This window comes from Candoia aspera, chromosome 2 (genome assembly GCF_035149785.1).
Source record: "Candoia aspera isolate rCanAsp1 chromosome 2, rCanAsp1.hap2, whole genome shotgun sequence".
NCBI classification, from domain to species: Eukaryota; Metazoa; Chordata; class Lepidosauria; order Squamata; family Boidae; genus Candoia; species Candoia aspera.
In genome coordinates, this window is record NC_086154.1 from 29,216,667 (window position 1) to 29,244,192 (window position 27,526).

Genomic DNA, 27,526 nt, shown 5'->3' on the forward strand with positions numbered 1-27,526 from the left:
GAACACGCCTACTTCAACCTTAGCAATACCACTGAAAATACTCCCAACTGACCCAGAACCCTAGTGTCTCATCAGATGAGGCAATGGCCTTACCCAACTTGGCTAATCTTTAGGGTGTCACAAACCTTTTTTTTTTTTTTTTAAATCTTATTCTGGACAAGGTTGAGGAGAATGTAGCACAAAGAAAGTAAATTGGTTTCTACCCTAGATGGGATGACAAGATGTCTAATATTGGCAGCATTTGTTCCATTTTTTATTACTCTATTTATTTTTCTGGAATCAACATTCTTTTTCCATGGGTCTATTAAACCTTTCCCATAGAGGAATGTTGGCTGGGGAATTATGGGAGTTGAAGTCTATGCATCTTAAAGTTGTCAAGGTTGAGAAACACTGCCATAGAAATTTGGCTACCCTTGTTTGTTTCTTTCTTTTATTTATATATCACATTTGTATAGCTGCCCATCTCACAGAATGGAACTCTGGGCAGCGTACAACAAAAACACATCACAAAAACTAACAATTAAAGAAGCATTCCACAGTTAAAAACACCAGCCAGAATTACCAGCAACAGAGTTGTTGCTTTTCCTTCAAGAGCAGATTTGCAAGTTAGCTCCAAATTGAAACAGATCTCAGAGCCACAGGGGAAAGGGGGGACCCTCATCGCTTCTGGGAAGATTTGTTTTTCTCCTTTCACAGGTTATTTGAACGCAGAAGGACTCAGTGCATGTTCAGAAGCAGTTCTGGACCTCTGCGGTCTTGCTGTGTTGGCAAAGTATTTATTTATTTGCAAGTTTCGTCACTGCCCACCTCCCTCAAAAGTTGGAAAACTGAACTGATTTACATCTAACTCAGTTGTGGTATATTCAAAAGCACAGTATAAGTAGCTTTTATTTTAAATGCTGCAGCTTTCTGGAGCTTGCAGGTGGCCCATTTCCTCATTTGTGGAAACTTCCCTCACTCCACCTTCCTGCTCCTAAGCTTTAGCTGCCTTAGCAGATTTCTAAAGAAGAAAGATAGTTTGGTGCTTCTTCAACTCCCCCTCATAAGAAATGAGGGCTTTTTTTTTTCGTTCTTAAGTCAGGTGTTTTGGGATTTTATTATTATTATTATTTTGGATTATCATCAGGCAAATGAAGTAAGGATGCACAGTGGGGTGCTAGTACTTGGTTTTATTTCCTTTTTGCATGCAGTAGGAGTGAAGTATTCATTGTTTCTCTAGGTTCTGAAACCTTGATTTTTTGGTTCCTTGTTCTCAGTGGTACAAAGTTGGTAGGAGAAAAAAAGGGCCCCAAATCATCTTCCAACTGTTTTTAAGGGATTAGGAGTCGGCAACAACAGTGGCTGAAGTGCTCTAAGTAGTATGGTGTGAGCGAAAGCAAACAAAGGACCGTTTGCTCATCAACAGGATTAGCTGAGGGGTATCAATTAAAAAGATATTGCAGATTAACTCTATATACGTTTCAATTAAGAAATTAATTAGATTTGCATTCCCTTGGTGCATAGATTAAATGTATGCATGTGCCTTAAGTAGCTTTTCACAATATAGAAGTGCTGCTAACCAGTAGCGTAGGTTTTACCCTTCCTCAGCTATTGCAAACCCACTTAGCTATTCAGCACAACCTCAAGTTCCCTTTGATGGGTATCTTACCAAGTCTTTGTGTTTATGGTAAGCAATATGTGCCAATATATGTACATGACTGTACACTCACTTACACTGAATCACATTGTCCTTTTCCCCCTCACTGCCCTTTCTGAACTCTTCACTATCCACTAGAATTTTCCTTGCCCTGCAGTCACCCACAAATGTGGACAACTCACTGCTCTAACCTCTGACTCCAGATCGTTGAGCCACATGGCTTGTCCCACTGTGATGCAAGGGCCACTTTGTCTGCTTTCATTTATTCCTCTTTTTAAAATTCCTGCTCTTCAGTCATTTACCATTTCGTACAAGGGTCTGTCCTTTAGTCCATCGTTACTAATTTTATTCAGACAGTAATGTGGGTTTGGTAATCCAAGTATATAATGTCTGTGTGGTTATTCCAGGTCACCAGTGCTCTTGGAAAATCACCTGGGGGCCTAGTGCTGGAATTCAGAAAAGGGGGTGCAGTCCTGGAGGTGGGGATCCAACAGCCAGCCTTGTGGAAGAGCATGGTGGCTGCTGAATGGACTCATAATGTGGAGGGGAGAATTTATACAGATGCAATAGCAAAAGGCATCTATTTTGAAATACTACTTCAAAATGACTATTTATATTATACTCCAGGGAGTTACTGTATTGGTGGGTCACCACATAGCTCTAAGCTACTCTGTATTGACCTTGTTTTGGCTTAGTGCTCTGAATGAAGGGACACCCTGTTTCTTGGAAATGTTGTTTTCTGCAGATTGACCACGTTTTCTTCTGTTATTCAGAGTCATAACCATCTGCAAAAGGCAAACGTTAGCAGAGGCCTGTTGTGGACCTCTCCTTTCTGTATATGTGAGTGACTTGGTGGATGAGGTTTTGAGTGTTTATGACTCTTATGTTTTAGAGCTTTAGCAACCAAGTTTCATAAATTTTGTCTTCGCTTTTTTTTAAAAAAGTGTTGAGATTTGATATCAGATAGCATAGAATTACGACCTTTAGCCTTCATTAATCAAAGCGAGTATGACGTTTTCTATAGTGCTCTAGACAGGGAATGTCAGAGATGTAGATTCAGCGCTATACTAAACTATTAATCGCAGCCTGCCTGGGCCATGCATGCCCGCTGGGGTGAGATGGCGAGGTAACATAATCAACGGAACAAGATTTTGTAAGTTCAAGATCATAAATCCTCAACTCCATTATTTCAGGAAATAATAGGGTACTCAGCAATAAGACTGTGATGCTATAGTCCAGCCTTCCCTAACATGCTTACCTCCAGATGTCTTGGAACTATGAAATCCAGAATTCCCAGCCAGCATCAATATTGGCTATGTTAGCTAAAACATCTGAAAAATTGGGTCCAGTTCATCTCAAGGTATCAGGTTGGGAAATTCACTTGCTAATCTAGGAATATGAACCCTGATTTGAATGGGATCCTTTATCCTCTCAACATCCGTAGTAAAATCCCATCCATCATCTAAACAGCATGTCCCAACTTGAGACCTCTAAATGTGTTGTGCTATGTTTCCCATCATATCAATCTGTAAGTTATTGAGCATCTTGACTGCGAATGATGGCAGTCATGCTGGCTGGGGAATTCTGGGAGTTGAAGTCCACACATCTTAAAGTGGCCAAGGTTGAAAAACACTGTCTTAGTCAATCTGTGAGTCTGATTATGGATTTTTCAATAAATACTGGTTAACAACAAATTTAGAATGATGCATGAATTCAGTCTTCATATATGTTAAAAGACTTTTTCTCCAGAAAAAGGAAAAAATACATAGCTACTCAGCTTTATTCAGTTTACACATTTGAATGGATGTGTACTAGAACATCTGTGAGTAAGTGCTAGTGAGATGTTAGATATCAGGGTTGAAATGATATTGGAATGAAACACAGTGCCTGTGTTTTCCAATCTAGGATTCTGCTTCTAAAAGAAAAACAAGGAGGTGCCATCTTGTCCTCCAAGAGTAAAATGGCTCATTGCCACCTGACTGTTAGGCCTTGCATACTTACTCTACTAATGTTGAAGACTGGTTTTATTTTCCATAGTCTAACAATCTGAAGCAATACTTATTAACCAATTTTCAACAATCGTCTTGTGCAAGGAGTTCAGTACAGGTCTCCTTGTTCCAAGCCTAAACATGCTATCTGGGATGATAATCTGTGCTTCCCCAAAACAAATTGTTTATGTGCATGCAGAGCTTACAGTCTATCAGGCTTACTAAGCATACCGATTCTTAAAATGTGTGTTGACTCATAAACACGAAAGAAAGGTTTCTGCTGTTGCTGATATTTCTTCACTTGCAGTACCTACAGCACATTTCCCCCCATCCTTTGGTGGTAGCTCCATTTTATTGGTGATAGAATTTGAGTCAGATTCAGAAAGAGCCTCCTTTTCTTCTGTAAGGATGGGAGAACACCATTTGTTTCAGATTCCCCTTCTCTTTGATGCCCTCCAGTATCAATATTTATTGTTCTGGAAAGTTTCTCCTATCTTCAGAGTAGCTTTCTAGGTGATAATATTGATGGACTGTAACTGTCACAGAGGAAGTGTCTTATGAGCAGAATTCCAGGCCAGTCTGAACCCAACCTCTTTCTTTTCTAGGCTAAAAAAGATGAAGATTCCTCAAACTGAGCTTGTTGAACAACATTTCAGTTTTCTTGGTAACTGTATGGAAATGGTTTCCATTGGCTTTTTCCAATATGTTTTTTTGTAGACTGATCTACTATTATGACATATCTTGATGGTTCTCATCCAAGTAGTAATCAGGCTTCAACCTACTTAGCTTCGAGATCTAGACAAGGTGCTGCCACCTGCTGAGATTTATAATCTTAAAATGGTCACCCAAAAAAAGGGTCACAAGGGAGTTGTATTTATATTCTTTTAGTGTTCAACACTTCTCAGTAAAATTAATTAACTGGTGGACCTGATAATGTTATTTAGGATTGAATGAGGCAACATTTTTGCCCCAGGAACAGCATTAAAAGTCTAATGCAGTAGCATCATTGGGTGGGATCTAATATCTTAGACCCTTCCTTTGTGTTTTGGGGGCTTAAGGGTGCAGAAGCATCATGCACCCATTTTCAGCCATATTTCTTGAAAAAGAATATAAGGGAAAGAGAAGAGCCAAAAACTGGATTGTTAGTAATCAACCATTGTGCTCCTGAATTTTGAGTGTGTGAGCTGAGGGCTACACAGACAGAGACAAGAAGCCACATCAACTGTGGGCTGAGGATTATCCCACCCTAGAATAGCAGCAGCCTGACTTGCAGGTACGTGCTATACCAAACAAGAATATATGTCAGAAATTCTCCTTATTAATCAGATAAATACTTTGACATTGTTGTTAAGAATCTATTCTTAGTAGGAGCATATTATAATGCTAGAGGAAAATAATGTTCTGAAATTAGGCTAAGGCAGGGGGTGTACCGAATTTGCTCTGTGATGGAAAAACACCAACAACTGAGGAGGATTCAAATGGTCATTTTATTTTCTGAAGTTAGAAATGAGCCACTGGTCTCTTGTACCCATAACCACCAAGGGGTAGAGCCAATAGGTTATGTAGGTACTACATAAAAGGTTGGTAAAGGACAGTTTGAACATGTGTATATGTTCTTTTCTTTTTCCTTCCTTAATTTATAAGCTAACCATTTCTGTGGTTTATTTGCATATTCAAAGTTCTTTTCCTTAGCATAGTTCATTTTAGTTTCCATTTCTCTTACTGTCAGCATAGATGGCTGTTGCTGTAAGAGTTTAGTCTGAGATAAAATACTTGATTTTGCCAGCAATTTCTTTAATTCTTCCTCTTTATCTCCTGAAAAATAGCCTGCATTTTCTCCTGTGCTTTTTTCTTCAATTCGATATTATATTGTATGAAACACCATCTAATAAAGGCTTTATTTGTATCTCAAACTATTCTTAACTCCGTGCCTTTATTTAAATTATTTTCAAAGAATTCTGTCAATTTCTTTTTTCAGTCTTTCACTCTCCACTCTTTTTGTAATAGCATTTCATTTAGTCTCCATCCATAAGAATCAAACTTATTGGGCCATGATCAGAAAAAGTCTTTGGTAAAATCCCAACTTTAGAGGTCTTAGTGGCCAAATTTTTTGAGATCCATATCGTATCTATTGAAAATCCCAGCTGAGATCATTGCTTTACAGTTAATAAGAGAAGATAACCACAAGGGAGACACAGATATTCTTCAGTGTGTGAAAACATTTCAGTTACATTTCTTGAAAGGCAACATGGTAGCTTTGATATATGGGTTATACCAAGGCTTTTCTTACTTTAACAAGCTGTTTCTATACTTTACTGCAGAATGAGGGAGATAAGGAGGTACAGCAGTATATATTCCTGAATCTTCTGTTTTCTTTCAAGACATGAATTCTGTAACCACTTAGTCACCACCAGGCATAAATTGGCACAGTAATATATGTAATACTCCATTTACACATGATTATGTAATTGATTCAACCTGAGTTTTTATTCTAAGTCTCCACAGTCCTTTAAAATATGAGCTGTCTGCATGAGGAACAGGACAGCTTGCTTTTTCTTGCATGCTAATCATGTAATACAAAACTCAGTTTTATTTTCTCTCATTTGCAGATAGCTAATGAGACTAGACAAATAGATGAACTTTCACATTACTCTACTGAACACTCAGCCTGCTTAAGAATATTTTGACTATTTCAACACAATCAATATTGTGTTTGCCCTTGCCCTTAACTGATAAAAGCACTGTGGTAACTCAGAAATGGATTTGAACATGCATTAATTCATACTTTCTTCTATCTCTTTCTCAAAATTCATTCCTTCTCCTCTTTCCTCTTGATTCCTCTAATTCTGCAACTCTAACATTTGGAGATTTTGAGGCTGACTCAAAAACTTTTTGGTATTATGTAAAATGAAGAGTTTCAGAAGTGTGGCAACCTGCTGATTACTGAATTATTGACCTCATTTTCTTGGCTAGGACAATATTTTGAGTCATAAACTGGAGAGCCAGGAGTGATTATGATGTAGTGATTAAGGTGTTGACTAGGAGACTCAGGTTCAAATCTGTCCTCAGGCATGGAAACTCACTTGGTGACTTTTGACTAGCCAGTCTGGGTTGTAATTGTGGGGAAAAATTGAAGAAGACATTTTATGTATTCCATAATGTAATGGTAGCATTCTATTCACTGATAAACAACATATGAGGTGTTGATCTGAAGTGGAATTAAACTATCTCCCATTATAACGATTCTCCTCCAAAAGCAGATGGACTGAAGGACTTCTACCTGTAAGTTGACTGAAGACTGAAAGTTGTTGAAAACTAATATCTCCAATGAAGATGTATCAGAACTGGTTCCTTAGCCTTTTGGCCCAGGCCTTCTCGCTAAAATCTTCCAATCTTCCACCTCTTCCACTAGTCCCTAAGTTGTGTTGCTGCTGCTCTTAGTTTCAGAGGGGTGGACCTAGGCTTGTTATGTGAGAAGGGAGACCAGGAGGATCATTTTCCAACTTCACTCCTCAACTCTCACCCTAATCCAAAAGGAGCCAACTTTCTGAATCTTTGCATAAGTTCCTACCACTCTCTGCAGGCTGGTGTAGAGTGACACATCTTCATCCTAGCGGCAAGTTTTTTCTCCATAGTCCATGATTCTAAATCTATTTTGTCATGGCTGATCTTCCATTTATGCCTCTTGCTGTGTGTGTACCATCACCTGGATGGAATTACTAATACAGCCAAACATTGTGGTGAATGCCTTTTATTAATTAAACTTAATTTCACTAGAAGCAATTTCCGCCCAACAATCTGTGATGCCTGAGCAGAAGGTAGAATTGTCTTTTTACATTGATATGTCCGGCTAGCGAGGATTATTAAAAACTGAGTCCATGGAAGTTAATTGTAAATTGTTCCCGAGCTGCAAGATTCTTTGTTTATCCTGCTCCAAAAAAGTATGTCTGCTCCTCTTTAGAAACATACATGTTATTCCTCAATCATTTCTATGTCCCTTTGTTTCTCTGCTTTCTGTTATTAGTGTAATTTTCAAAATGCAATTTGAGGAGACACGATGCCAGCTATTAATGACAGGAAAGCGACTCCTGAAAGAGTTATATATGCTGTCTGAACTGATGATAGAATTTAGACATACTGACAAACTGGCTCTCCATGTAGGAGAGGAAGACCTGCATTTTCTGCACCAATAATGGTTTCTTATTTTATTTGAACACATGGGAAGACTAAGGCTGCAGAGTTCATTAGAAACAAAGAATTAATTCATATAATTTTTGTTTCATAAAGTTGGAAGGAGCCATTTAGGCCACTGAGTCTGACTTTCTGCACAGGGCAGGAATCTAAAGAAGTGTTTCCCAACCTTGGCAACTTTAAGATAGGTGGACTCCAACTCCCAGAATTCCCCAGCCAACATGGGAATTCTGGGAATTGAAGTCCACACATCTTAGAGGTGCTAGGGTTGAGAATCACTGCTTGAAAGCATCCCAGAATAAAGTGAAACAGAGAGATGATGGAGTAGTCTCCACTTGAACCTTTCTAATGAAGGGAAGCCTACCACCTCTTGGGAAATAGGTTCCATTTCCATCTGTTCTTTTTCTTTTCTTTTCCATTTATTTTGAACTAGGGATGTTCTTAAAATCCACTGGTACAGGAATGGAAAGTTCCCCATAACTTTGCAACATGTTTCTTCTCTCTGCATCAGGCCAAATCTCCTCCTGGACCATGCTGTTCTAGGGCAGTCCAGCATTTTCCAGAAGTAAATCCTCCAAACCAGAAGCATTTTGAGAGATATTCTGGTGTGGTCTGACCTTGAAACTGTTCTGTTTTGTTTGGAACACCTTGAACTGTTCCAGGATTTATCTGTGGAAACCGTTCAACCACCCCAAGAAGATGCAGGTCCAGGTGGAGATTTGGTATGTTCTAAAGCAGTAATCACTTCCTGACAAATAGATGGGGAAGAAATGGAAGCAGTGACAGATTTTATTTCCTTGGGCTCCAAGATCACTGCAGATGGTGACTGCAGCCATGAAATTAAAAGGCGCCTGCTCCTTGGGAGGAAAGCTATGGCAATCCTAGACAGCATATTAAAAAGCAGAGACATCACCTTGCTGACAAAGGTCCGTATAATCAAAGCTATGGTTTTCCCAGTAGTGATGTATGGCTGTGAGAGTTGGACCATAAGGAAGGCTGAGCACTGAAGAATTGATGCTTTTGAACTGTGGTGCTGGAGAAGACTCTTGAGAGTCCCTTGGACTGCAAGGAGGTCAAATCAGTCAATCCTACAGGAAATCAACCCTGACTGTTGATTGGAAGGACAGATACTGAAGCTGAAGCTCAAATACTTTGGCCGCCCAATGTGAAGAGAGGACTCACTGGAGAAGACCCTGATGCTGGGAAAGACTGAAGGCAAAAGGAGAAGGAGATGGCAGAGGATGAGATGGTTAGATAGCATCACTAATGCAATGAACATGAATTTGAGTAAACTCTGGAAGACAGTGGAGGACAGGAAGGCCTGACGTGCTATGGTCCGTGGGGTCACAAAGGGTCGGACATGACTTAACGACTGAACAACAACAACAAAGCAGTAAGAAAATGTGGTGCCAGAACTGAATTCAAGGTGGGGGCTGTAAGAACTGACACTGTTAGTCCTAATATTGACCCAACTCATGCATAATTGAAATATACAGAATTCAGGTTTATTGAGAACAAGTGTACAGAATGAAAGCAAGCTGTGATTAAAAGAGTCCCACCTAAACTCACTCATTAAAACTTTCCAGTGCCCCACTCCCCGCTCCTGTCTGTTTCTCACCCAACCTCTAACGGTCAGCCATACCAGCCGCAGATGTCTCTGGCAGTACGACCTTGACTCCCCCTTTTCCAGCCCAAACAATAGTGATTCACACTCCTTGCAATTCCCCCCTCCCATCTTCCTTCCTGACATGAGTTGATCCATCATTGCAGATGAACACGATCAAAAGATTCAACAATCCTTTGATTGTGGAGCCTGACGGGGCTGTTCAAAGCAGAACAGAGCAGAAAACTGCATCCCATGATTTGGAAATTATACTTCTGCTGATATGACCTAAAATTGCATTTGCCTTCTTAGCAGCTACATCATACTGCTGGCACATAATCAGTTTGCAAAAAAATACCTTTCCCAGATGTCTTTTCCACAAGTATTATTACTAAGAATAATGGATATAAACAACAGGGAGGCAGATTCCAACTGAATGTTAGAAAATGCTTCCTAACTCTAAGAAGTGAAGTAAATTAATGAAAGAGCTGATGAGCTCTTTTTTTATTGGATGTTTTTTAAGCAGAACAGAGGCTAGTAACTTCTGTCTGGTATGGTTTATTATGTATTCTGAACTGAGCAGGGGTTGGGCGGGCTGGCCTAAATGATGCCTTCCAACTCCGATTCTATATTCAGAGTGTGATTCTCTTATAATATTTAGCACATTTAAATAATGCTTGGCAAAATACATGAGAATGCACCTTTTTCCCCCCTGAGAATGTTGGCCATTTGAATGGATTTATCATCCACAACCATTCTGTAGGTTATATACGCAGGCTTGTGTACTCTAAGAGCAATACAAACAAAGAAATAAATAATGCTGCAAATATAATAGAAACCTATAAAAGTAGAAGTGTGCCTTGTACTTCATTCTAATGAGTCTGGTGTGTTTTAAAGGACTGTTTTAACTTTCAAATTATATTTGTAATTATGTTTTAAGTATACTATGTTTATTTTCTCGTTGTGTATTTCTTCCTTTTTTATGGTGTTGTTAGCCGCTTTGATTGCCCAGCTTGGATGGAAAGATGGGCAATAAATTATACAAATAAGAATAAATAATACATACCTCTTCCAAAACTCTGATTTGTTCAGATGCAAGCTTCCTGAGAATTAAAAAAGTACTGTAAATATGTCCAACTGCATTCAGTGTGACTTAACTCCGAATAAACATGCATAAATTTACAGGCTCAGTTATGCACAGGTAATGAAGTGGGTTTTTCCCCGATGCCAAGAATCCCTGTTGCATCACTTAATTTCAGGGGGTGGTTTCTAGCGGTGTCCTCCTGCTCAAGGAAGTCTCCGTATTTCTATAAATAGAAATAATAGAGGTTTCTATAAATAGAAGCTGGGAGATATTTATTTTGCTATTCTCACTTCCTCTCCCTAGTCTGCTGAAAGGACTGAAGCAGTATTGCAGGTAGTGCAAGGACCTGTTTGGAAAAAGTAATCATGAGAAGAGAAACTTGTGAAGGTATGATCATGCCTACAATGAGCTATCTTGGAGTATAAGCTTGAAGCTTCTCTTCCTTCATGATTTTGGTCAAGATCACTGGTGCCCTATTCCTTCTATAAGGAATTGTTAACAAATAAGTACGGTTAACACCTTTATTTGCAAAGCAGTGGTTATTTCTTAGATTTATATTCTGCTTTTCCTTCAGGAGCTAAAGATGGTATACATACCTCTCCTACTTTTCCCCACAACAACCATCCTGAGAGGTAATTTGGGCTATGAGAGAGAGACTGGCCCAAGGTCACCCAGGAGCTTCTGTGACTGAGACTGTGCGGATGTGTGTAATGGGCAATAGGAATAACCTTGAGGAACCGGTGGAATTGCTGCAACCAAAGCAACAGTCAGATAAAGGAAAACTGAGTCCAAGGCAGAAATATAATTTGAGTGTCTCAGACATGCCTCCCGCCCAGCCACCTCTCATGAAGATAAAGGGAAGGAGGGGGAAAGCACATTCAGACTTGCAACATTCTGTTACTGTAACCTTATAATAAAGTAGTACAATATTAGCATTCATAACTCTGGCATCCTAGTCTGGTCTACCTTGAAGCTCCGATAATGTGTAAGGAAAGCTCTAAGTGTTTGAGAGAGCAGGGCTGCATGTGTTCCTGAGAACAGGAACTTGAACAAAGACAAATGAAGCAGATTTGCAACTTCAACAGAAAGACAGATGTCTTTCAGGAAATGCACAATATGAGTTGGCAGAGCCTAGCCCAGAGCTAGTTATATCTGACTGGGGTGGGGAGGGGAAGTCAGAGAGCTCCATGTGTGCATGCCTAGGGCCAAAGACAGAAGAAAGACCTTGAGGTTAGCAATCTCATAGATAAAGATGAGACACCTGCTCCCACTGCCTTGTGTGGTCAGCAGATTGTGAACAGCACCGAAGCCACATTTGCAATAATAACCACCCTACCGACCATCCCATGACTGAGACTACTGTTCTCCCTTTGCTATAAGCAGTAGGAAAACCAAGGTCTGTTGGTTGCTCAGCTGATGATTGAACATCTGAGGATCAGGAACAGAGAGAACAGTTCCCCATGCCATCCAGTCTGCTCACACACTGCTGTCAGAAGTCTCCTGGGTCTACGGACTGCTGCTGGCCTACACTCATTGTGTCTTAAATGCTGCTTGGGTGGATATCAGTTACCTTGAAAATCTCACAAATGTAAGGCTATAGATAGCTAAATCACTGTAGCTAAAATCTATTTCTCTCTGTGTTAAGCATTCTATCAGATAATCATTTCTATTAGCAAGGCCTGCTGTTTACTTCTTGGCATGAAATTTGGCTGGTGTAAAGCTGAGATAGCATTTGGCAAGGACGAAAAGCCTGAAATTGACTTCCAGGGTAGATGTGTAAAATGTAGGTCTTTTACTTTTCAGATGATCGGTTCATTGCTAATGTGATTCTGTAGGCAAGGTTTTTAGGAGCATTGAAATTGCTTAGGTTAAGCATTTCATGTAGGTATTACTAATAAGGAAATTTGTTCAACATTCCCTGGAATGATTAAGCACTGTAAATCGTGACTGAGGTTTTTATTTGAACTTCTGCCACAAGTTGTTTTAGGAAAAATAAGTAGCCATTATCATTTCACTTTAAAGCCATTTCTTTTTATTTTTAAACATGGAAAACTATTTTTTAAAATGGGAAGCTTTTCAGCACTGACATTTCCATGAAAATTCCTTGTAAAATCAGCTCTTGCTTAGGTACAATACCCAGCCAGGTTGATGCTTGCTTCCCCTTCCCTAAAAGGCAGCTGGTACATTTCTTCCAGCAACGAGATCTGATACGGAGGACCATCTTTTCTTTAGCACTATGCAGGGATGTGTTTGGTATGGTTGGATTCCAGCCACTGCCAGCTGGTGCGGATGGCTTGGAAGTGATAAGCACCTTCAGAAGATACAGCTGCAAGAGTTTTGTGCTGAGACAGGACCACGGGCGTATTTGATACTGCTTCTCTGTTTCATTACAGAAAAGAGAAGAGATTGAAAGGATGGACATATAAATGCCTGTGCTGCATGTTAACAAATTTTAAAATTGTTGCCCATCTATTGGAAGTAAAAATAATAAAGGAAAACATAATAAAGCAGTGGCCTAGCATTAACTTGATAGAATGAACTTGATCTATCATGCAAGTTGCCAAGCCAAAACAAGATGGAATAAATTCCAAAGCAATCTAATTTTATTTTAGCCACATTTACTTCAGAAGATGTGGTTAAGTGATTGTACCAGGACTGAGAAAATCCAGGTTCAACTCCACTCAACCACAGAACTCACTGGATTAGTTTGAGCCACTTACTGATTGAGCGTGTATATAGCACAAATCATAGTTTGGAGTTGGCTAGATTAACACAACACACCAAACTATAAACCACAGTTTATAAACCACAGTGCCTGAGTTCATGCAGCACAGTAACAAACTATACTGTTATTATATTATTATATTTCTGCCTTTGAGTCAGTGTTGACTCCTGGCGACTGTCCAGACAAGTCCCTGTATTTGGCAAGATTTCAGAAGTGGTTTGCCATTGCCTGCTTCCTAGGGCTAAGAGGGAGTGACTGGCCCAATGTCGCTTCATGCCTCAGGCAGGACTAGAACTCACAGTCTCCTGGTTTCTAGTCTGATGCCTTAACCACTACACCAAACTGGCTCTATACTGTTTATTCTGTGAGATATACAAATCTAGCCCTTTGAGGTAGGCCAAGTCAAGAAATAGACACAGCAGGGAATGAGATGGCCCCCATCTTGAGGGTTTTTTTACCATAACCAGTGGACACTCCTGATAGAGAGGGTTTTAAAATGTACCAATTTAAAGAAATATATGTATATATCTGTGGAGGAGGAAGGAAGAATGCATAAAATCAGGGGAGGCATAAGAAAGAAATGATGATAGAAAAGTCAGTATGATATATTTGAAGCCAGCTGTCCTGCCAAATTTGCATCTTAAAATGTTAACCCATTTCCAGTACTATCAGGGTGACTTTATTATAAATGTTACCTATTCTACCTATTCCAGAATAGCTCTAGAATTGAAAAGAATGGGTTGTATAGATATGATGACCCATCGTATATTCTAAGCCCTGGTAAAAAGGGCCCCAAACTCTTTCATCTTCTTCCTCAGAAAGGACAACTCAAGCTAGATGGTTAGATGTGACAGTCATTTGCCAAATACATAGAATGCATTCTGAAGCTTTCCTCAGAAACACAAAGACTCTAAATGTGTTTAAAAGTCTTGCAAGATTCCAAATGCTGTATGGTGTGTGTAGAGGGCGGAGTGGCATCAGACTAGTCATTAGGGCCAGGACAAAACTAAATCTGATTTAGTTTCATTTCCATTTCCATTGAATTAAAATTAAATATTGTCAATCTAATTATTCTCCAGACATGGATTCAATGCTATTTCTCCTTCTGTCACATTAAAAATTACGTGCTGGCAACTTCTGGAGGTCTCTGGGGTCTACCCCAAGGCTTTCAGGCATCTCTGTGGTCTCAGGTCTGGCACCTCGGAACAATGAACATAACCCCCTTCAGTACAGAAGAACAACCTGCTAGGGATTTTCCCCTCCCCCTCGCTCTAAATGATAAAGTAAAAAGAGATTGTTTTCTAGCATAAGTCTGCAGTGTCTTGACTGTTCCAACTCTAAAGGCTCTTACCTTTGATTCCAGAGGTCACTGTTTTCATCCCTGGGAGAGAATATAATGCTTTTATAAAGCACTGGCCAGAATGTGATGCCTTATGCCTGCTTGCTACAGAAATGATCCCATCAAAATGTCTCCTGAGGAAAGGGATGTGTGGGCTATTCTAAGCCGCTTAATGAAATTTGTCCATTTTGCATTTCTTTTAATTGAACTGAAGCTGTCAGTTCACATATCCTTGGAAAACAGTCTGGACAAACATGTTAATTAGATCTAAAATGGTTGTTTGTTAGCTGCTCCCCGCCATATAGCTTGCAATCAACTGAAAGGCAGTTTGATTTCACAACATCATTTTAAATTTCCCTGCCTTGTCACATCAGCCCAACCAACGGCAGGAAGGGGAGATTTGCAATCCAATAAGCCCATGCATAACTCCTCCATGTTGGTGACAGATCATTGAACTGTTCTAATTTATTCTGGCCAGCTAACTTTATGGCAAATTTTATATTTAAATTAAATCTTTCATAGAGAAAGCTATATTTTACCTGTTCAGTTGACATACAAACAGAGCACTTCATCATTTTTGGAGGCCTGAGTAATGAGTCAATGAAAATAAAAAATGAGCAAGCTTGTCATACCATCAGTGCATCACTTTTAAAATAAATAAATAAATAAATAAATAAATAAAAATGCGTCTAATTTGAAAAAAAATTACTTGCTTTCAATGATGAGTGGTTCTGACAAGTATACCAACAAGTTACCAGTTACATAGTCATTGTGTGGGATAAAGGCAAACGATGGGTGGGATTTCAACCACATATTGGACCTGTGCAGTTAACTATGGAGCTGAAGGGTGAGGCCAGATAAAACCGCAGTTTTATTCTACTTCCTGATGGCTAGATAAAACCGGTTATAAATAATACCTCTCTAATAGCAGGGCAGAATGTTAGTTGTATAATTAGAACATCAGCAACAAAACTGTCTCAGAAAAGTGGCTACTTTATCCTAAATTGACTAAATTAGTCTTTTACCTTGTACTGCAAGGATATCAGGAAGGGGGGAATTCTGTAGCGATCTCATCCTTCTTTCACACACTCTTTTACATTATTCATTCATTTGTTAAATCACTGTGTGTCAGCCCTTGGAGCAGGCTAAGTCACAAAACAGACACTGCAGGGATTCCAGAAATGTTAACATTGTGGAGTCCTTGGTGCTCTCTGAGCCTTGTTGTTTTCTTGCAGACGTTTCATTGCCAGACTAGGCAACATCTTCAGTGCGAAGAGGGAGTGGGCCTTGCTCTCAGTTTATATACAGTGGCTTGCCCTGCTTGTGTTGGTGGGGGTGTCGTTCTCTCCTTGGGAGTTCTTTGATTGGGCTCTTGTTTGCTGCTTGGTTGATTGCCTGAGTTAATAGTTCCTTGATTAAGGTGTATTGTGCTGTTTGGTTGTTCATCTGGTGTTAATCCTAATGTTGATTTTTGCATATATGGGTGTTGCCTGCTGGCAAGGGAGTGTACTGGTCTTTTGGCTTTTCCATTGTCTCTTTTGAATGGTGTGTAAATGTTGTTTACCTCTATGTGTCTGCTGATGGCTGCTTTGTCTGAGTGCCAGGCTTCCAGGAATTCTCTGGTGTTTTTGGATTTGGCTTGGTTTAGGATGCTCACAGTTTCCCAGTTGAAACTATGGTTGAGTCCATAATGTTAACATTATGGGGTATATTAACAGAGTCTTGAAAGCCTGTCCAATATCTTCATGACCCCCTTTTAAGGACAACAAGGTCAAGGTGGGGCTGTTCTGAATTTTGTTCTCCCGCTTTCTATTTTCCCAGCGTTGAGCAATTGTTTCCTCTTCCCTACCTCCTTCTCAAGGCCAGAGCTAAATTCTTTTGTACCATGTCACTTTTTGTCTAGGAACTCTAAGTGACCCACAAGGAGATTGCTGTTCCTTTCATCCAAGCCACCACCAGCACCACCACCCTTTTAAGTGAGTCTGGCTGAGAGAGAAAAAGACCGGTCCAAACTCACTCAGTGACCATCCATGGCTGGGGGCTGACCTGAACCGGGGTCTTCCTGTCCTAACCGCCATGCAGCACTGAAACACAGAGGAAAAGAAGATCTTGTCCTTGGCTAATTTCCATTGCTCCATTTTTCTCTGGATGAGAGTTTCTGACATTTCTATTTTCATGCCCCTCTTCCTTTAAACTCATACATTGCTTCCTTACAGCCTGGACAGCCATCTCTCAACGCGTAAGGCCTCTGCCAATGTTATGGCAGCTCTGCTTGACAAGAAAGAAAGCAATGCTTCAAAAAAAAAAAAAAGTCCCAGCTATAGACTGGTTCTTAGGCTGTTTATAATAGATTGTAAGGCAGATATAATAGCTGTGTGGCTCAAAGGAGGCAGAATAGTTCCCATCTTTTGCTTTTTCTCCATTAGCAAGCAGCACACCTGGATTTCCCTAGTCATTGTTACAAAGTCAATAAAGGCTTAAATCCCACCTGGGACTGTCACATTGAACTTCTGTTCAGGCTTGCACTGTAAAGGATCTGTTAAGCTAATAAGCTTTTATGTATATGCAGGTGCACACAGATATATACCTTACTTCTTCTTAAAAAATCTCTTTTGGTGCTTGGACGCTCACAATGAGTGGTTTTCTTTTCATCCTGTATTATGAAATATCACCCTGTATTTTCATCCTGCGGTATGAAATTAGGTCTGGCACCCTGTGATCATTTTTGATAGGTTTTCCATCTTTTGTGCATGCACACATGCGTGCGCACACACACACACTCCACTTTAATGACTGCTCTAGGCCAAAGGCTGAGAATTCTTGTATTGTTCTTTGCTTTTCAGGGATTTTGCACTGAAAAGCCAGTTTGAACAGTGTTGGGTTAAAGGTAGCAGTACTAGCAAATTAAACTTTAAATAATACATGTTAGAATGGCAGGTATTATGTTAAGCAGTCTGCCCTGGTTTCACTTAATAGTGTTCAAATAACAGTTCGTGAATATTAAATTTATAGCAGAAGAATTCTTACATTACATTTAAGTACTAATTTAAACCATGTCCCGATGTTGAAGAGACATTCTTGGCTGGTTTTTCTACCATTTATTCCAGTGAATTGTTTGAGTTGCTCTAGAGGAATTGTTTCACTCTTTCTGACATTATGGAATCTCCTTCAAGGCCATGGAATAAGGAAGGAAAATATTCTGAGTTTAGATAGAAGAAAAGGTGCTTTTCCTTTCGTATTTTAGCTGTTTCCAACTGCTATCAGTTCTGACAAGTTTAGGATAGATTCGATAAAGCCTATATCTGAAAGCCATTGAAGGTGGACCTTCAAATACAGCCCCTTTCCTTAAACAATCTCTCTCCATGAAACATGGAGGAACTTGAGTGGGGCTCACAGATTTGGGCTGCAAAAGTGCACATGGATTACTAGATGGCCGCCAGAATAGAGAAAGTCTTTGCTCTATCTAGTGGCCATCTGGATTTTTGCAGCCCTGACCTGGTAGCCCTAAAACCAAACATCTGCACAGAATCCTGAAAGGCTTCTTGGATGCTATGTAGGAACACTCAAGAGTCCCTCCCACTTCACTGTTAGCAACTGGATGATGCTGTCATGAAAAAATGATCTTGAATAAGCAAGCAAGGGAAATAAGGTTTTATTTATTCTGTAACATAGGGTTTGTCAGCGTACAAGTACTCATCCACTCTTATAGTATAGGCCAGTGTTTCTCAACCTTGGCAACTTTAAGAGGTGTGGACTTCAACTCCCAGAATATCCCAGCCAACTTGGCTGGCTGGGGGATTCTGGGAGTTGAAGTCCCCACCTCTTAAAGTTGCCAAGGTTGAGAAACACTGGAATTAGAGTGCCAAAGCACTGGAAATAGTGCCAGTAATCCTTCTTTATTTAAAATACATGGATGAACTGTTGCAGGTATTGGAGGAAGGAATACTAGTTCTGCTAGATCTCCCAGCAGTTTTCCATTGTGCCAACCATAATATCCTTTTGTGCCTCCTGGGAAGGTTGCAGTGAGAGACACCATATTAAAATAGTTCTGCTCTTTCCTGAGAGGGTGGACTCACTCAACCTGGGTGAATGGGGGATGCAGCAGGAGTCCTGACCCCAGTGTCTGGAGCCTATCAGGGGGTGGATGGGGAGGAACAGGTTCATACTTAGTGCAATCCAGATGGAGTCCCCCATGGATAGTAGGCTTGCAATTTGGGATGTCTCTGGGACCCACAGCTCCTGCCAGAAGCATAGGTAGAGGCCATGGATAGTGGGTCCTTTGCCCAGCTTCAGCTGGTGTGCCAATTGCAGCCTTACTTAGCATCTCCCATTTGGATTACTGTAATTTGCTTTACATGGGGCTGCCCTGGAAGACCACTCCAAAACTGCAGCTGGTAGAAAATGCAGTGACCAGTCCACTTACCAGGCAACCTCACTACTGCCCTGTGGCACCTCTGCTGCCGAAGCTGCACTGACCACCAATGGGTTTACAAGTAATTTAAGCCATTATTACCTACAAAGTCCTATAGGGCTTGGACCCTGAGAATCCACAAGACTGCCCGTCCCCAACAGATTCTGTCCACCAAGTCTGAGTGAACAAGGAATACCTGTTGACGCTCCCTGAGAGATAAGATGTAAGAGGAACTCAAAATGGGCATTCTGTATGAGGGTTCTTTTCCTCTGGAACAGCTTGCTCTGAAGCAAGGATGGCCTCTGCTATCGTAGCCTTACATCTAAGGGCAGCACAAGACTTTTTTCCCCCCACCAACAGAACAACCCTGTGAGGTGGGCTGAGATGAGAGACAGTGACTAGTCTGAAGTCATCCAGTGAGCTTTGTTCTCTAAGGATGTATCAGATCCTAAATCTCCCTGCTCCTAGTCCAACAACTTAACCACTACACCACACTGGCTCTCTTCACTGTATGTATTGAATTGTGTTGCACTGGCTGTGTCACTGCTGCTCTTGTATACTGCTGAGGTTGAAGCAGTTTATGTTTTATAAACAAGTAAATATTTAAATGGGACCATACAACATATTTTCTATATACTGAAAAAGAATAATGCATATGTCAAGAAATCTTAAATGTGGCAGTGTTATTGCGTCTTGAATATAGTTGTGTACCTTTTCCTTCAAACCATCCACTTTTGGACCTTGGGCCCAAATGCCTTTTTAGCAGTCTCTAGCAGACTGAAGGGGAAGTCAGCTTCAGCTAAAGTAAAATATAGGAAAGGTAGCTTATACCTGCTACCTTGCTACAGTGAGAAACTGCTGCAACTCCCTTAGACTCTTCAGCTTTCAGCTTTTTTGTTCTTTCATGGCAGCATTTTCAATTCAGCTTTAATCTAGTATTTGTAATATCTAGATATGAATGAATGAAAAGGTATTCAGATTTTACAGATGCATTGCCTCTCTCAAGCTTGGAGTGAAAAGGTGGGGTGATGTGATGGGCTACAGTAATGCTGCTGGTTCTCAAAAAGGAGGGAGCACATTCCAGGGAGGAGAGCGAGATAAGAGAAAACACAGACCAGAGATGGAATGTGGGAAGACTAAAAGGTTCAGACTAGCCCTGCCCTAGAGCCTTCCCAGGTTATTTCCCCCTAGGTTAGGTAGAGTAGCTTCAGTCTGGTAAGATTCTGTCTATACAGTATGAACAAATAAAGAACTGGAGTTTGGCTGGATTGATCCTTTTCCATTCTTGGGTTGGGCCTGGCATGTGAAGAATGGACATGGATGTCCATAAAGGGGGGAGGAAAGTGTGGTCATGTGAGTAATTGCATAATTCTTCATTGCATCTTGTGATGGATACCTGGATGGGATGTTTTTAATGCAAAGTCAAAATCATACTGTGTGGGGTAGGGAGGGTGGCTTCTCAAAAAGTGAATAAAACTTGGAAAGAGAAGGTGATACGGGTTACTCTGGCAAAGGAGATAGCATAACTTCTAATTAGATTTCTGTAGACAGCCAGTTTGGTGTAGTGGTTAAGGCATGAGGCTAGAAACCAGGAGACTGGGAGTTCTAGTCCTGCCTTAGGCATGAAGCCAGCTGTGTGAACTTGGGCCAGTGATTCTCAACCCTAGGAAGGAGGCAATGGCAAACCACTTCCGAAGAATCTTGCCAAGAAAACTGCAGGGACTAGTCCAGTTGCTAGGAGTCAACAATGACCCAAAGACTCCTCCCCCCCCCCAAAAAAGACTACTAATACAATGGCCCTCCTGCATGCATGCCTGCAAAAGCTGAACACTGAAAAAGAACAAGAGAAAAAGGATAGACACCTTCAAATGATGGATTTGGAGACAGTTAGAGTACCATGGACTTCAAGAAGAACTAAGCAATCAGCCCTGAACCAAATCAAAGCTGGCGGTTCCCTTGAGATTATGATCAATATGCAAAAACTCACATACTTTGGGCATGTGATGTCAGTAGATACTAGACTAGAAGAAATGTTTGCATTTGGCAAGCCTGAGGGAAGTAGAAGTAGAAGCAGACAGTGGATAAGGTGGATGGAAAGGACTGAAAAAGTTAGTGGAGTCTTTTTAGAAGAGGTATGAGTTATTAGTAAAGACAAGTTAGTATGACAAGCACTTATTCATACAGCCACCAAGAGATGAACTTGAGTCAGTGCACCTGATTTCCTAATGAAAGCTACTCTGTTGCTGGGTGCTCTGATGTTACAATCTAATTACATGTAAAAGGGAGCTGCTTCTTATTAAATACAGTGATATTTAGTTCTGAATAAAATATGCACAGGATTGCACCGTAAGAGCTTTAATGAATTAATTTTCCCTATCTCTTTTATTTCTGTCTCACTTTTCAGCAATTATAAGCTTCAACAGTTGACTTATTAAATAATTCAATTTAACATTCAGTACATCTTTTAGTAAAACACCTGATGAATAATGTTGAACTCTTACAAGATTTTGCACAAGAATGCCAAAACCCCACAAGATTTCAAGCAAGGAAGTGTGAGATCACCAAATCTCATGATCATGTCATATGTGATTGTTTCATGGATCCCTAAGATCGCTGGGGTGGATATTCCATTACTTCTACACGCTGATGACGTAGCTATCCTTTAAATAACACTTGTAGGACTTAGGCAAGTTTTCAAATTTTTCACCCATTTGTGCCAAGAACACTAACTGGTAATTAATGAGCAGAAAACTAAAGTGGTATTTTTGCCAAGAAACCCAAAAGATTTAAATGAGCCATCGGAAGGAAAGTCATTAAACCAGTTAAAGGTTTAAAGTATTTGAGGGTAAGACTCTAGTCTAAAGGTGCATAGAAGATCATGCTTCTCCAGAACACAAAGAAGTACAGCAACTATTATAATTGTAATTCATACCAAGGCTAGGGAATGCATACAAGCAGCTCTGAAACTTGTCACAATAAAACCTTTGACCCAAATGTTGTATGGTTGAAACCATTCCCTCATTATAAATCACCTGAGGCTGTACAAAGTTTTGCAAACCCTTTTCAAGTGCTTAAATGTGTATGTAACGTGATGCTCAGAAGGGAAGCAGGGCAACAAAAAATGGAGGTGACACCATGGAGGTCAATTTTCACCTATTGGCTCAAATGCCACTTTCCCCCATCAGGACTGATTCCATTAGTCCAATTTCAATCTTCATGGCAGCAAGCAATTCTGGGGAAACTGACCCCTAGGATTTGCCACTTGAAGAACTGCTAAACTCAGGCTAAAAGCATAATCAGAGAAAGGGTCCTAGATATAGAATTCCAGAATGAGGTCAACTCCAGCTCACATTAGAACTCATACAACTTATTCCAGATGGGAACTGGGTAGATACATAACTACTTCAGTCTCTCTTGCCCAACAAAGAGCCTTCCACAGAGCCAGGCTTGAAGTTTTACCCTCCTCGGTTCTTACTAAAGGGAGATTTACTAAAGAGATTTACTAAAGTCTCCATGTGGTGAGAACTTGTCTATGCAGCGCACATGCTATTGAGACCACCACACATGTGATTTTACATGGCTCCTATTACCAGTGTAGTTGAGAAGCTTTCATTCTTCCTTTACTGACATGATTTATAGACCACAATGAAAGCTCTCTTCTTGATTTTGTCCTCTCAGATAAAGAACCATTCATTATATATAATCTTGCTGGATTCTGCCTGGTAGCAAGTAATATCTGTAGACAAATAATTATGGGTACTGGGCATGGGTAAACTGAGAATCCCTCTTTTTTAATTTTAATTTATTTTATCTGTCCTCATATCCTTTTTGTAGCCCATAGAGCCCCCACTTTTTAATTAATATTCTTAGTATTGGTATTAATAATTTCTATAGAGATATTTTTGTGTTTTAATACATGAAAATATTGTGTCAGCATTCCTAGGTTTTAGTTATTTTTTATGTCTCATAAGCTTAGTATTATTACTGAAATAGCTGAAATTCTTCTTGATAGTATCTTATGATATACTATCCAAAATAAGGATTTGAACTGACTTTTTTAATGGAGGGATGAAAGTGCCTGTGCCGGTGTCCCTGATTATACAATTGGATCTGATACCTGAAAAAAATCCCCACCCTAGATGAAAACAGATTGAAAATAAACTTTGAAATGGAATGTAAGTAAGTGTTCACTGATATTGCCATATATTTAAGAAATCCACAGCAAGTGTTGAGGTCTAAAAATTGATTAGTTGCTTTCTGAGCTCAATTAGTTGACCCTTTCTATGGGAAGAAAGCTTTATTAGAGAGTATTAGTCTGTCACATTCCTTGCCTTTCTGGACAGCATACACTGTCATTAGTATTCTACAGCCATCTAGAGTGTTAGAGTCATTAAAATGCAATCCAACAGAGCATAACCAATAAAAAGTATCTCTAATATATAAAATAAGTTTTATAATGATTTCTATTTCAGCAACATGGGTAGCTATAAAACTGCATTGCTTATGTAAGTCAGAGCAGGTAAAACTCGAGATAACAACTGTTATATCTGATAAAGTAGATTCTGCATCATGAAAACTTACTCCAGTCTTTGGCCAGTCTGAAAAAGTAATGTGTCTCAAGAGAAAAATAACCAAGACTAAGAAATGTGTGATGGTATAAATCAGCATTTCCCAAGCTTGTGCCCTCCAGATGTGATAGATTATAACTCTAAAAATTTCAAACCATCAGCCTGGAATGCTGGGAGGAGACCAGATGCACTTGACTACATCGAGAAGAATGCCTTATGCTGGAGTACAGAATAGAGGGTCGAAGAATGGATTGGGTAAGAGGAGCTGCTCCTCAAGTGAGAGGTGTGGAGTGGAAAATGATGTTTCCTTACACTGAGAATAAGGGGGATTCCCTCCATTAGTTAAGTCCTTGGTGAGAGTGTTCCTACGTCTGTGTGGATGTCTATTTCTTGGTTTGGTTAGACTGGCATTGTAGGAACAGTTGTGTTTGGAAATGGTGTTACATGTGTTGGGGTTAGCTGGGATATTACGTACACATGGGAAGAAGAACTAAATGGGAGTGGGTGAGAGGGTATCTGTGAGTGGTGGCTTTTGCTAGATTACTGGGTTGCCAGGGTTTACCTGGGTAGGGGTTGGAGAAATTGGTGGGTTCTCACAGTAGGGTGACCTGTAGGTATAGAAAATTTTGTCAGGGGGTACAGTTGGTGGCCTCATGGGGGAAGTGGAGTGAGCAGATCTTGGTGGCGATAGGGCAAAGGAAGCATGGCAGGAGGCATTGGGTAAGCCATTACAGGAGAAGGGGGATCAACCATCTGATCCTGGTTCTCTCTTCTGATATGAATACTTCAGAACAGCACAATACACCTTAATCAAGGAACTATTAACTCAGTCAATCAACCAAGCAGCAAACAACAGCACAATCAAGGAACTCCCAAGGAGAGAACAACACCTCCACCAACACAAGCAGGGCAAGCCACGGTATATAAACTGAGAGCAAGGCCCACTCCCTCTTCGCACTGAAGATGTTGCCTAGTCTGGCAATGAAACATCTGCAAGAAAACAACAAGGCTCAGAGAGCACCAAGGACTCCACATGAATACTTCATTCCTGGTCAAGGAGATTGGAGTGCTGGTGCCCTCAAGCTGCTGATAATAAATGTCAGATCCATTTGTATTAGGACCATGTTCATCTACAATTTGGTAGTGGATAGGCAAACTGGCCTGAGGGGGATTACTGAAATCAGGCTGGGGAAAGTGGTGATGTCACCCTCTCAGAGACATGCCTACTTAGGTTTCAGGCTGTTTGGCAGCCTCAATTCCAAGATTGGGGAGTGAGGTGGCAATGATCTTCAGAGACAGCTTTTGACCTGGAGTCCCTTTCTTGGGATGTTGAGTTGCAAATGCTTGTGTGTTAATTTGGGCTGTGCAAGAGTAGTGGTCCTACCTGGAGCAGAAGGCCCTTGTCCTTATCATCTTTGCCTAGACCAGAGGTTCTCAACATGGGTTCCGCAAGAGGTCACTAGGGGTTCCCTGGGAAATTACAATTTATTTAAAAAATTATTTCAAATTTGGGCAGCTTCACATTAAAGAGGTAAGTTTCATTCTTTATTTTTAGTTTAAGAACACTGTTAATGCATATAAACAGGCCTACACATGAAACAAATACAATAATTTTGTAACTTCTGGCCTATATTTCAGCCTGAATGTGCAAGGGTTCTCTGCAGCCTGAAAAATATTTCAAGGGTTCCTCCAGGGTCAAAAGGTTGAGAAAGGCTGGCCTAGACTAATGCAAGTGGGAGACTACTTGTGGACTGCTGTGGGTGCAAAATGCAATAGCCTACTTCTTGGTGAGTAAGAGCTGCTATAGCAACCTACTCCATATGCTGAGTACCAGCACTGATTTATAATTTGTCTCTGAATGCCAGTTTTAACCGATATGGCTTGATTCCATGTACCTTTAAGAACACCTCTTCCAGGTGGAATTCAGCCATCAAATATGTTATTAGTGGGGGGGGGGGGTGAGGGAGGCAAAAACAATGTTTTCAGTGATTGCCACTGCCTCTGTCCAGAGGCTATGTTGACAGTCACCCTAATGATATTCTGCAACCTGGTGAAGATGGAATTATTCCACAGAGTTTTCAGGTAGTTGTCCCCCTGACTTAGTTATTTAGGCTGTTACTGCTTTTATAAGTTTTTTTATTTATTATGTTTTATTATGTTTTAAGTATGTAGTTAACTTTTGGAAATTGTTGTGAGATGACAGTAATAGGCAAAAGTGAGACTAGGTTAGGTTAGGTCAGCTTAGGTTAGGTTAGGTTAATGGACTAGCCCAGGGCTAGGTAATTTGGAATTTGAGAGCATGTTGTGGGTTCTCTCAATGTCTGCCGTAATGGGACTTTCCAATTCACCCTGTGATTGATATGGTGAGTATGACGTGTTACAAAGAACTAATTCAGCAGCAGGCAAACTGTCCACCATCCCTTTGCTTTCCAGTGTGAGGGCTGGAGCTGGTAAAACTGGGAACAAGGTGCCTGGCACTGGACATGACTGTTTTGTAAACAAAGGTCAAGCACAACCAAGCCCAGCTGTGCAAAATGGATTGCAAGCAGCCCATTACAAAAAGGTGGCAGTTTTCCCTCTTCCAGCTTTGAGAGGAGAGACAAATTGAAACTCCAGTGAGGAATGACATCTCAGTGACTTCAGACAAGATGGAACATTCTTTTCCCCTCTGATATTCTCAGGCAAAAAGCAGAGGAGTGGGTGGGAAGACTAATGAAGGGGGCACTTTGTTGACCCCAGCCAATAAACAGATGCAGGTGCAGATGACAGAAAATGAAAGAGGCCAAGGGAAGAAAGAAGAGGAAAAAGAGAGAGGAAGGTGGTAGGAGGGCTATTGCTAGTAAGGTGGGAAACAAGGAGTTTGGGTCTAGACACAACCATTTTGCAACCAAATCAAATGCAAAGAGTAGGTGAAAGAAGGTCAGGATTTAAAAGTTGGGGCATATGTACCTACACAGCCAGATTCTTTGCTTTGTAAAAGCTGTTTCTCATCCTACTGAAGGTTGCTTGGGTCTCAGTATAGTGACTTATCTACTCATGCTGAATTCTTGTCAAGAAAAACAATGATTTCAGAGGCCTGATGGCAACCTCACACACACAAAAAATGTGTGGGCACCCTTTGAAAGCAAGCACTGGGCTGTAGCTAGCCATCCTTTTTTATTTTTTTAACAATACTTTCAGAATCTATAGAAAGTCCGAAGGCAAGGTTGGAAATAAAGATGGTGCTAAATGCTGGCATTTTACTTATTACTATGTCACTCTCCAATATGCTACCATAAATTAGCAAACAAATAAAAAAGGAGTCTGGCAGGGAGTCTGGCAGACAGCAAGGGAGATGCCCATGACTATTTGGGGTGTTGTGTTGCAAGGGGGTACTAGAATAAATCAGAGAATCATAGGATTGTGAAGTTGGAAGAGACTGCAAGCATCACCTAGTTTAATCCTCAGCAATGTGCAGGAAAACCAGTTAAACCATCCTCAAGTTGTAGCAGTCCAGCCTCTTCTTTAAACACCTCCAGGGAATCCACATTACATTAAATATGTAGCTCTGTGCTGGACAAAGTTTAAAGGTATTGTAATATCAAAGAATCCCTAACTCCAGTATTCCTTACTCACTTTCTTACCTATGCCCTTCTCTCATGGACTCCAGCTCCCAGCATGCCTTTAGCTTCTCCCATGCCTATAATGGGCAATTAGAGGGCACTGGATGAAACATAAGCCTGAACCAAGTGATTAATTATATGCTTAAACCCACAAAATGCAGATGTTCTCCTAACAGCAATCGTTCATGAACTTTAAGGTGCCACAATTGTTTTCACAAGATTTATATCATGAAGCAGGGCCTAGCATTTGTATTATGTTTCTGTTTTCATGTCATAAATTTCACTTTCCATCCTCTGAGAAGATGCCTGTTTCAAAGGCATACTGTAACACCCTTAAACACTATCCATTTGTAATCCTGTGGGGAAAAGAGGTCCAACA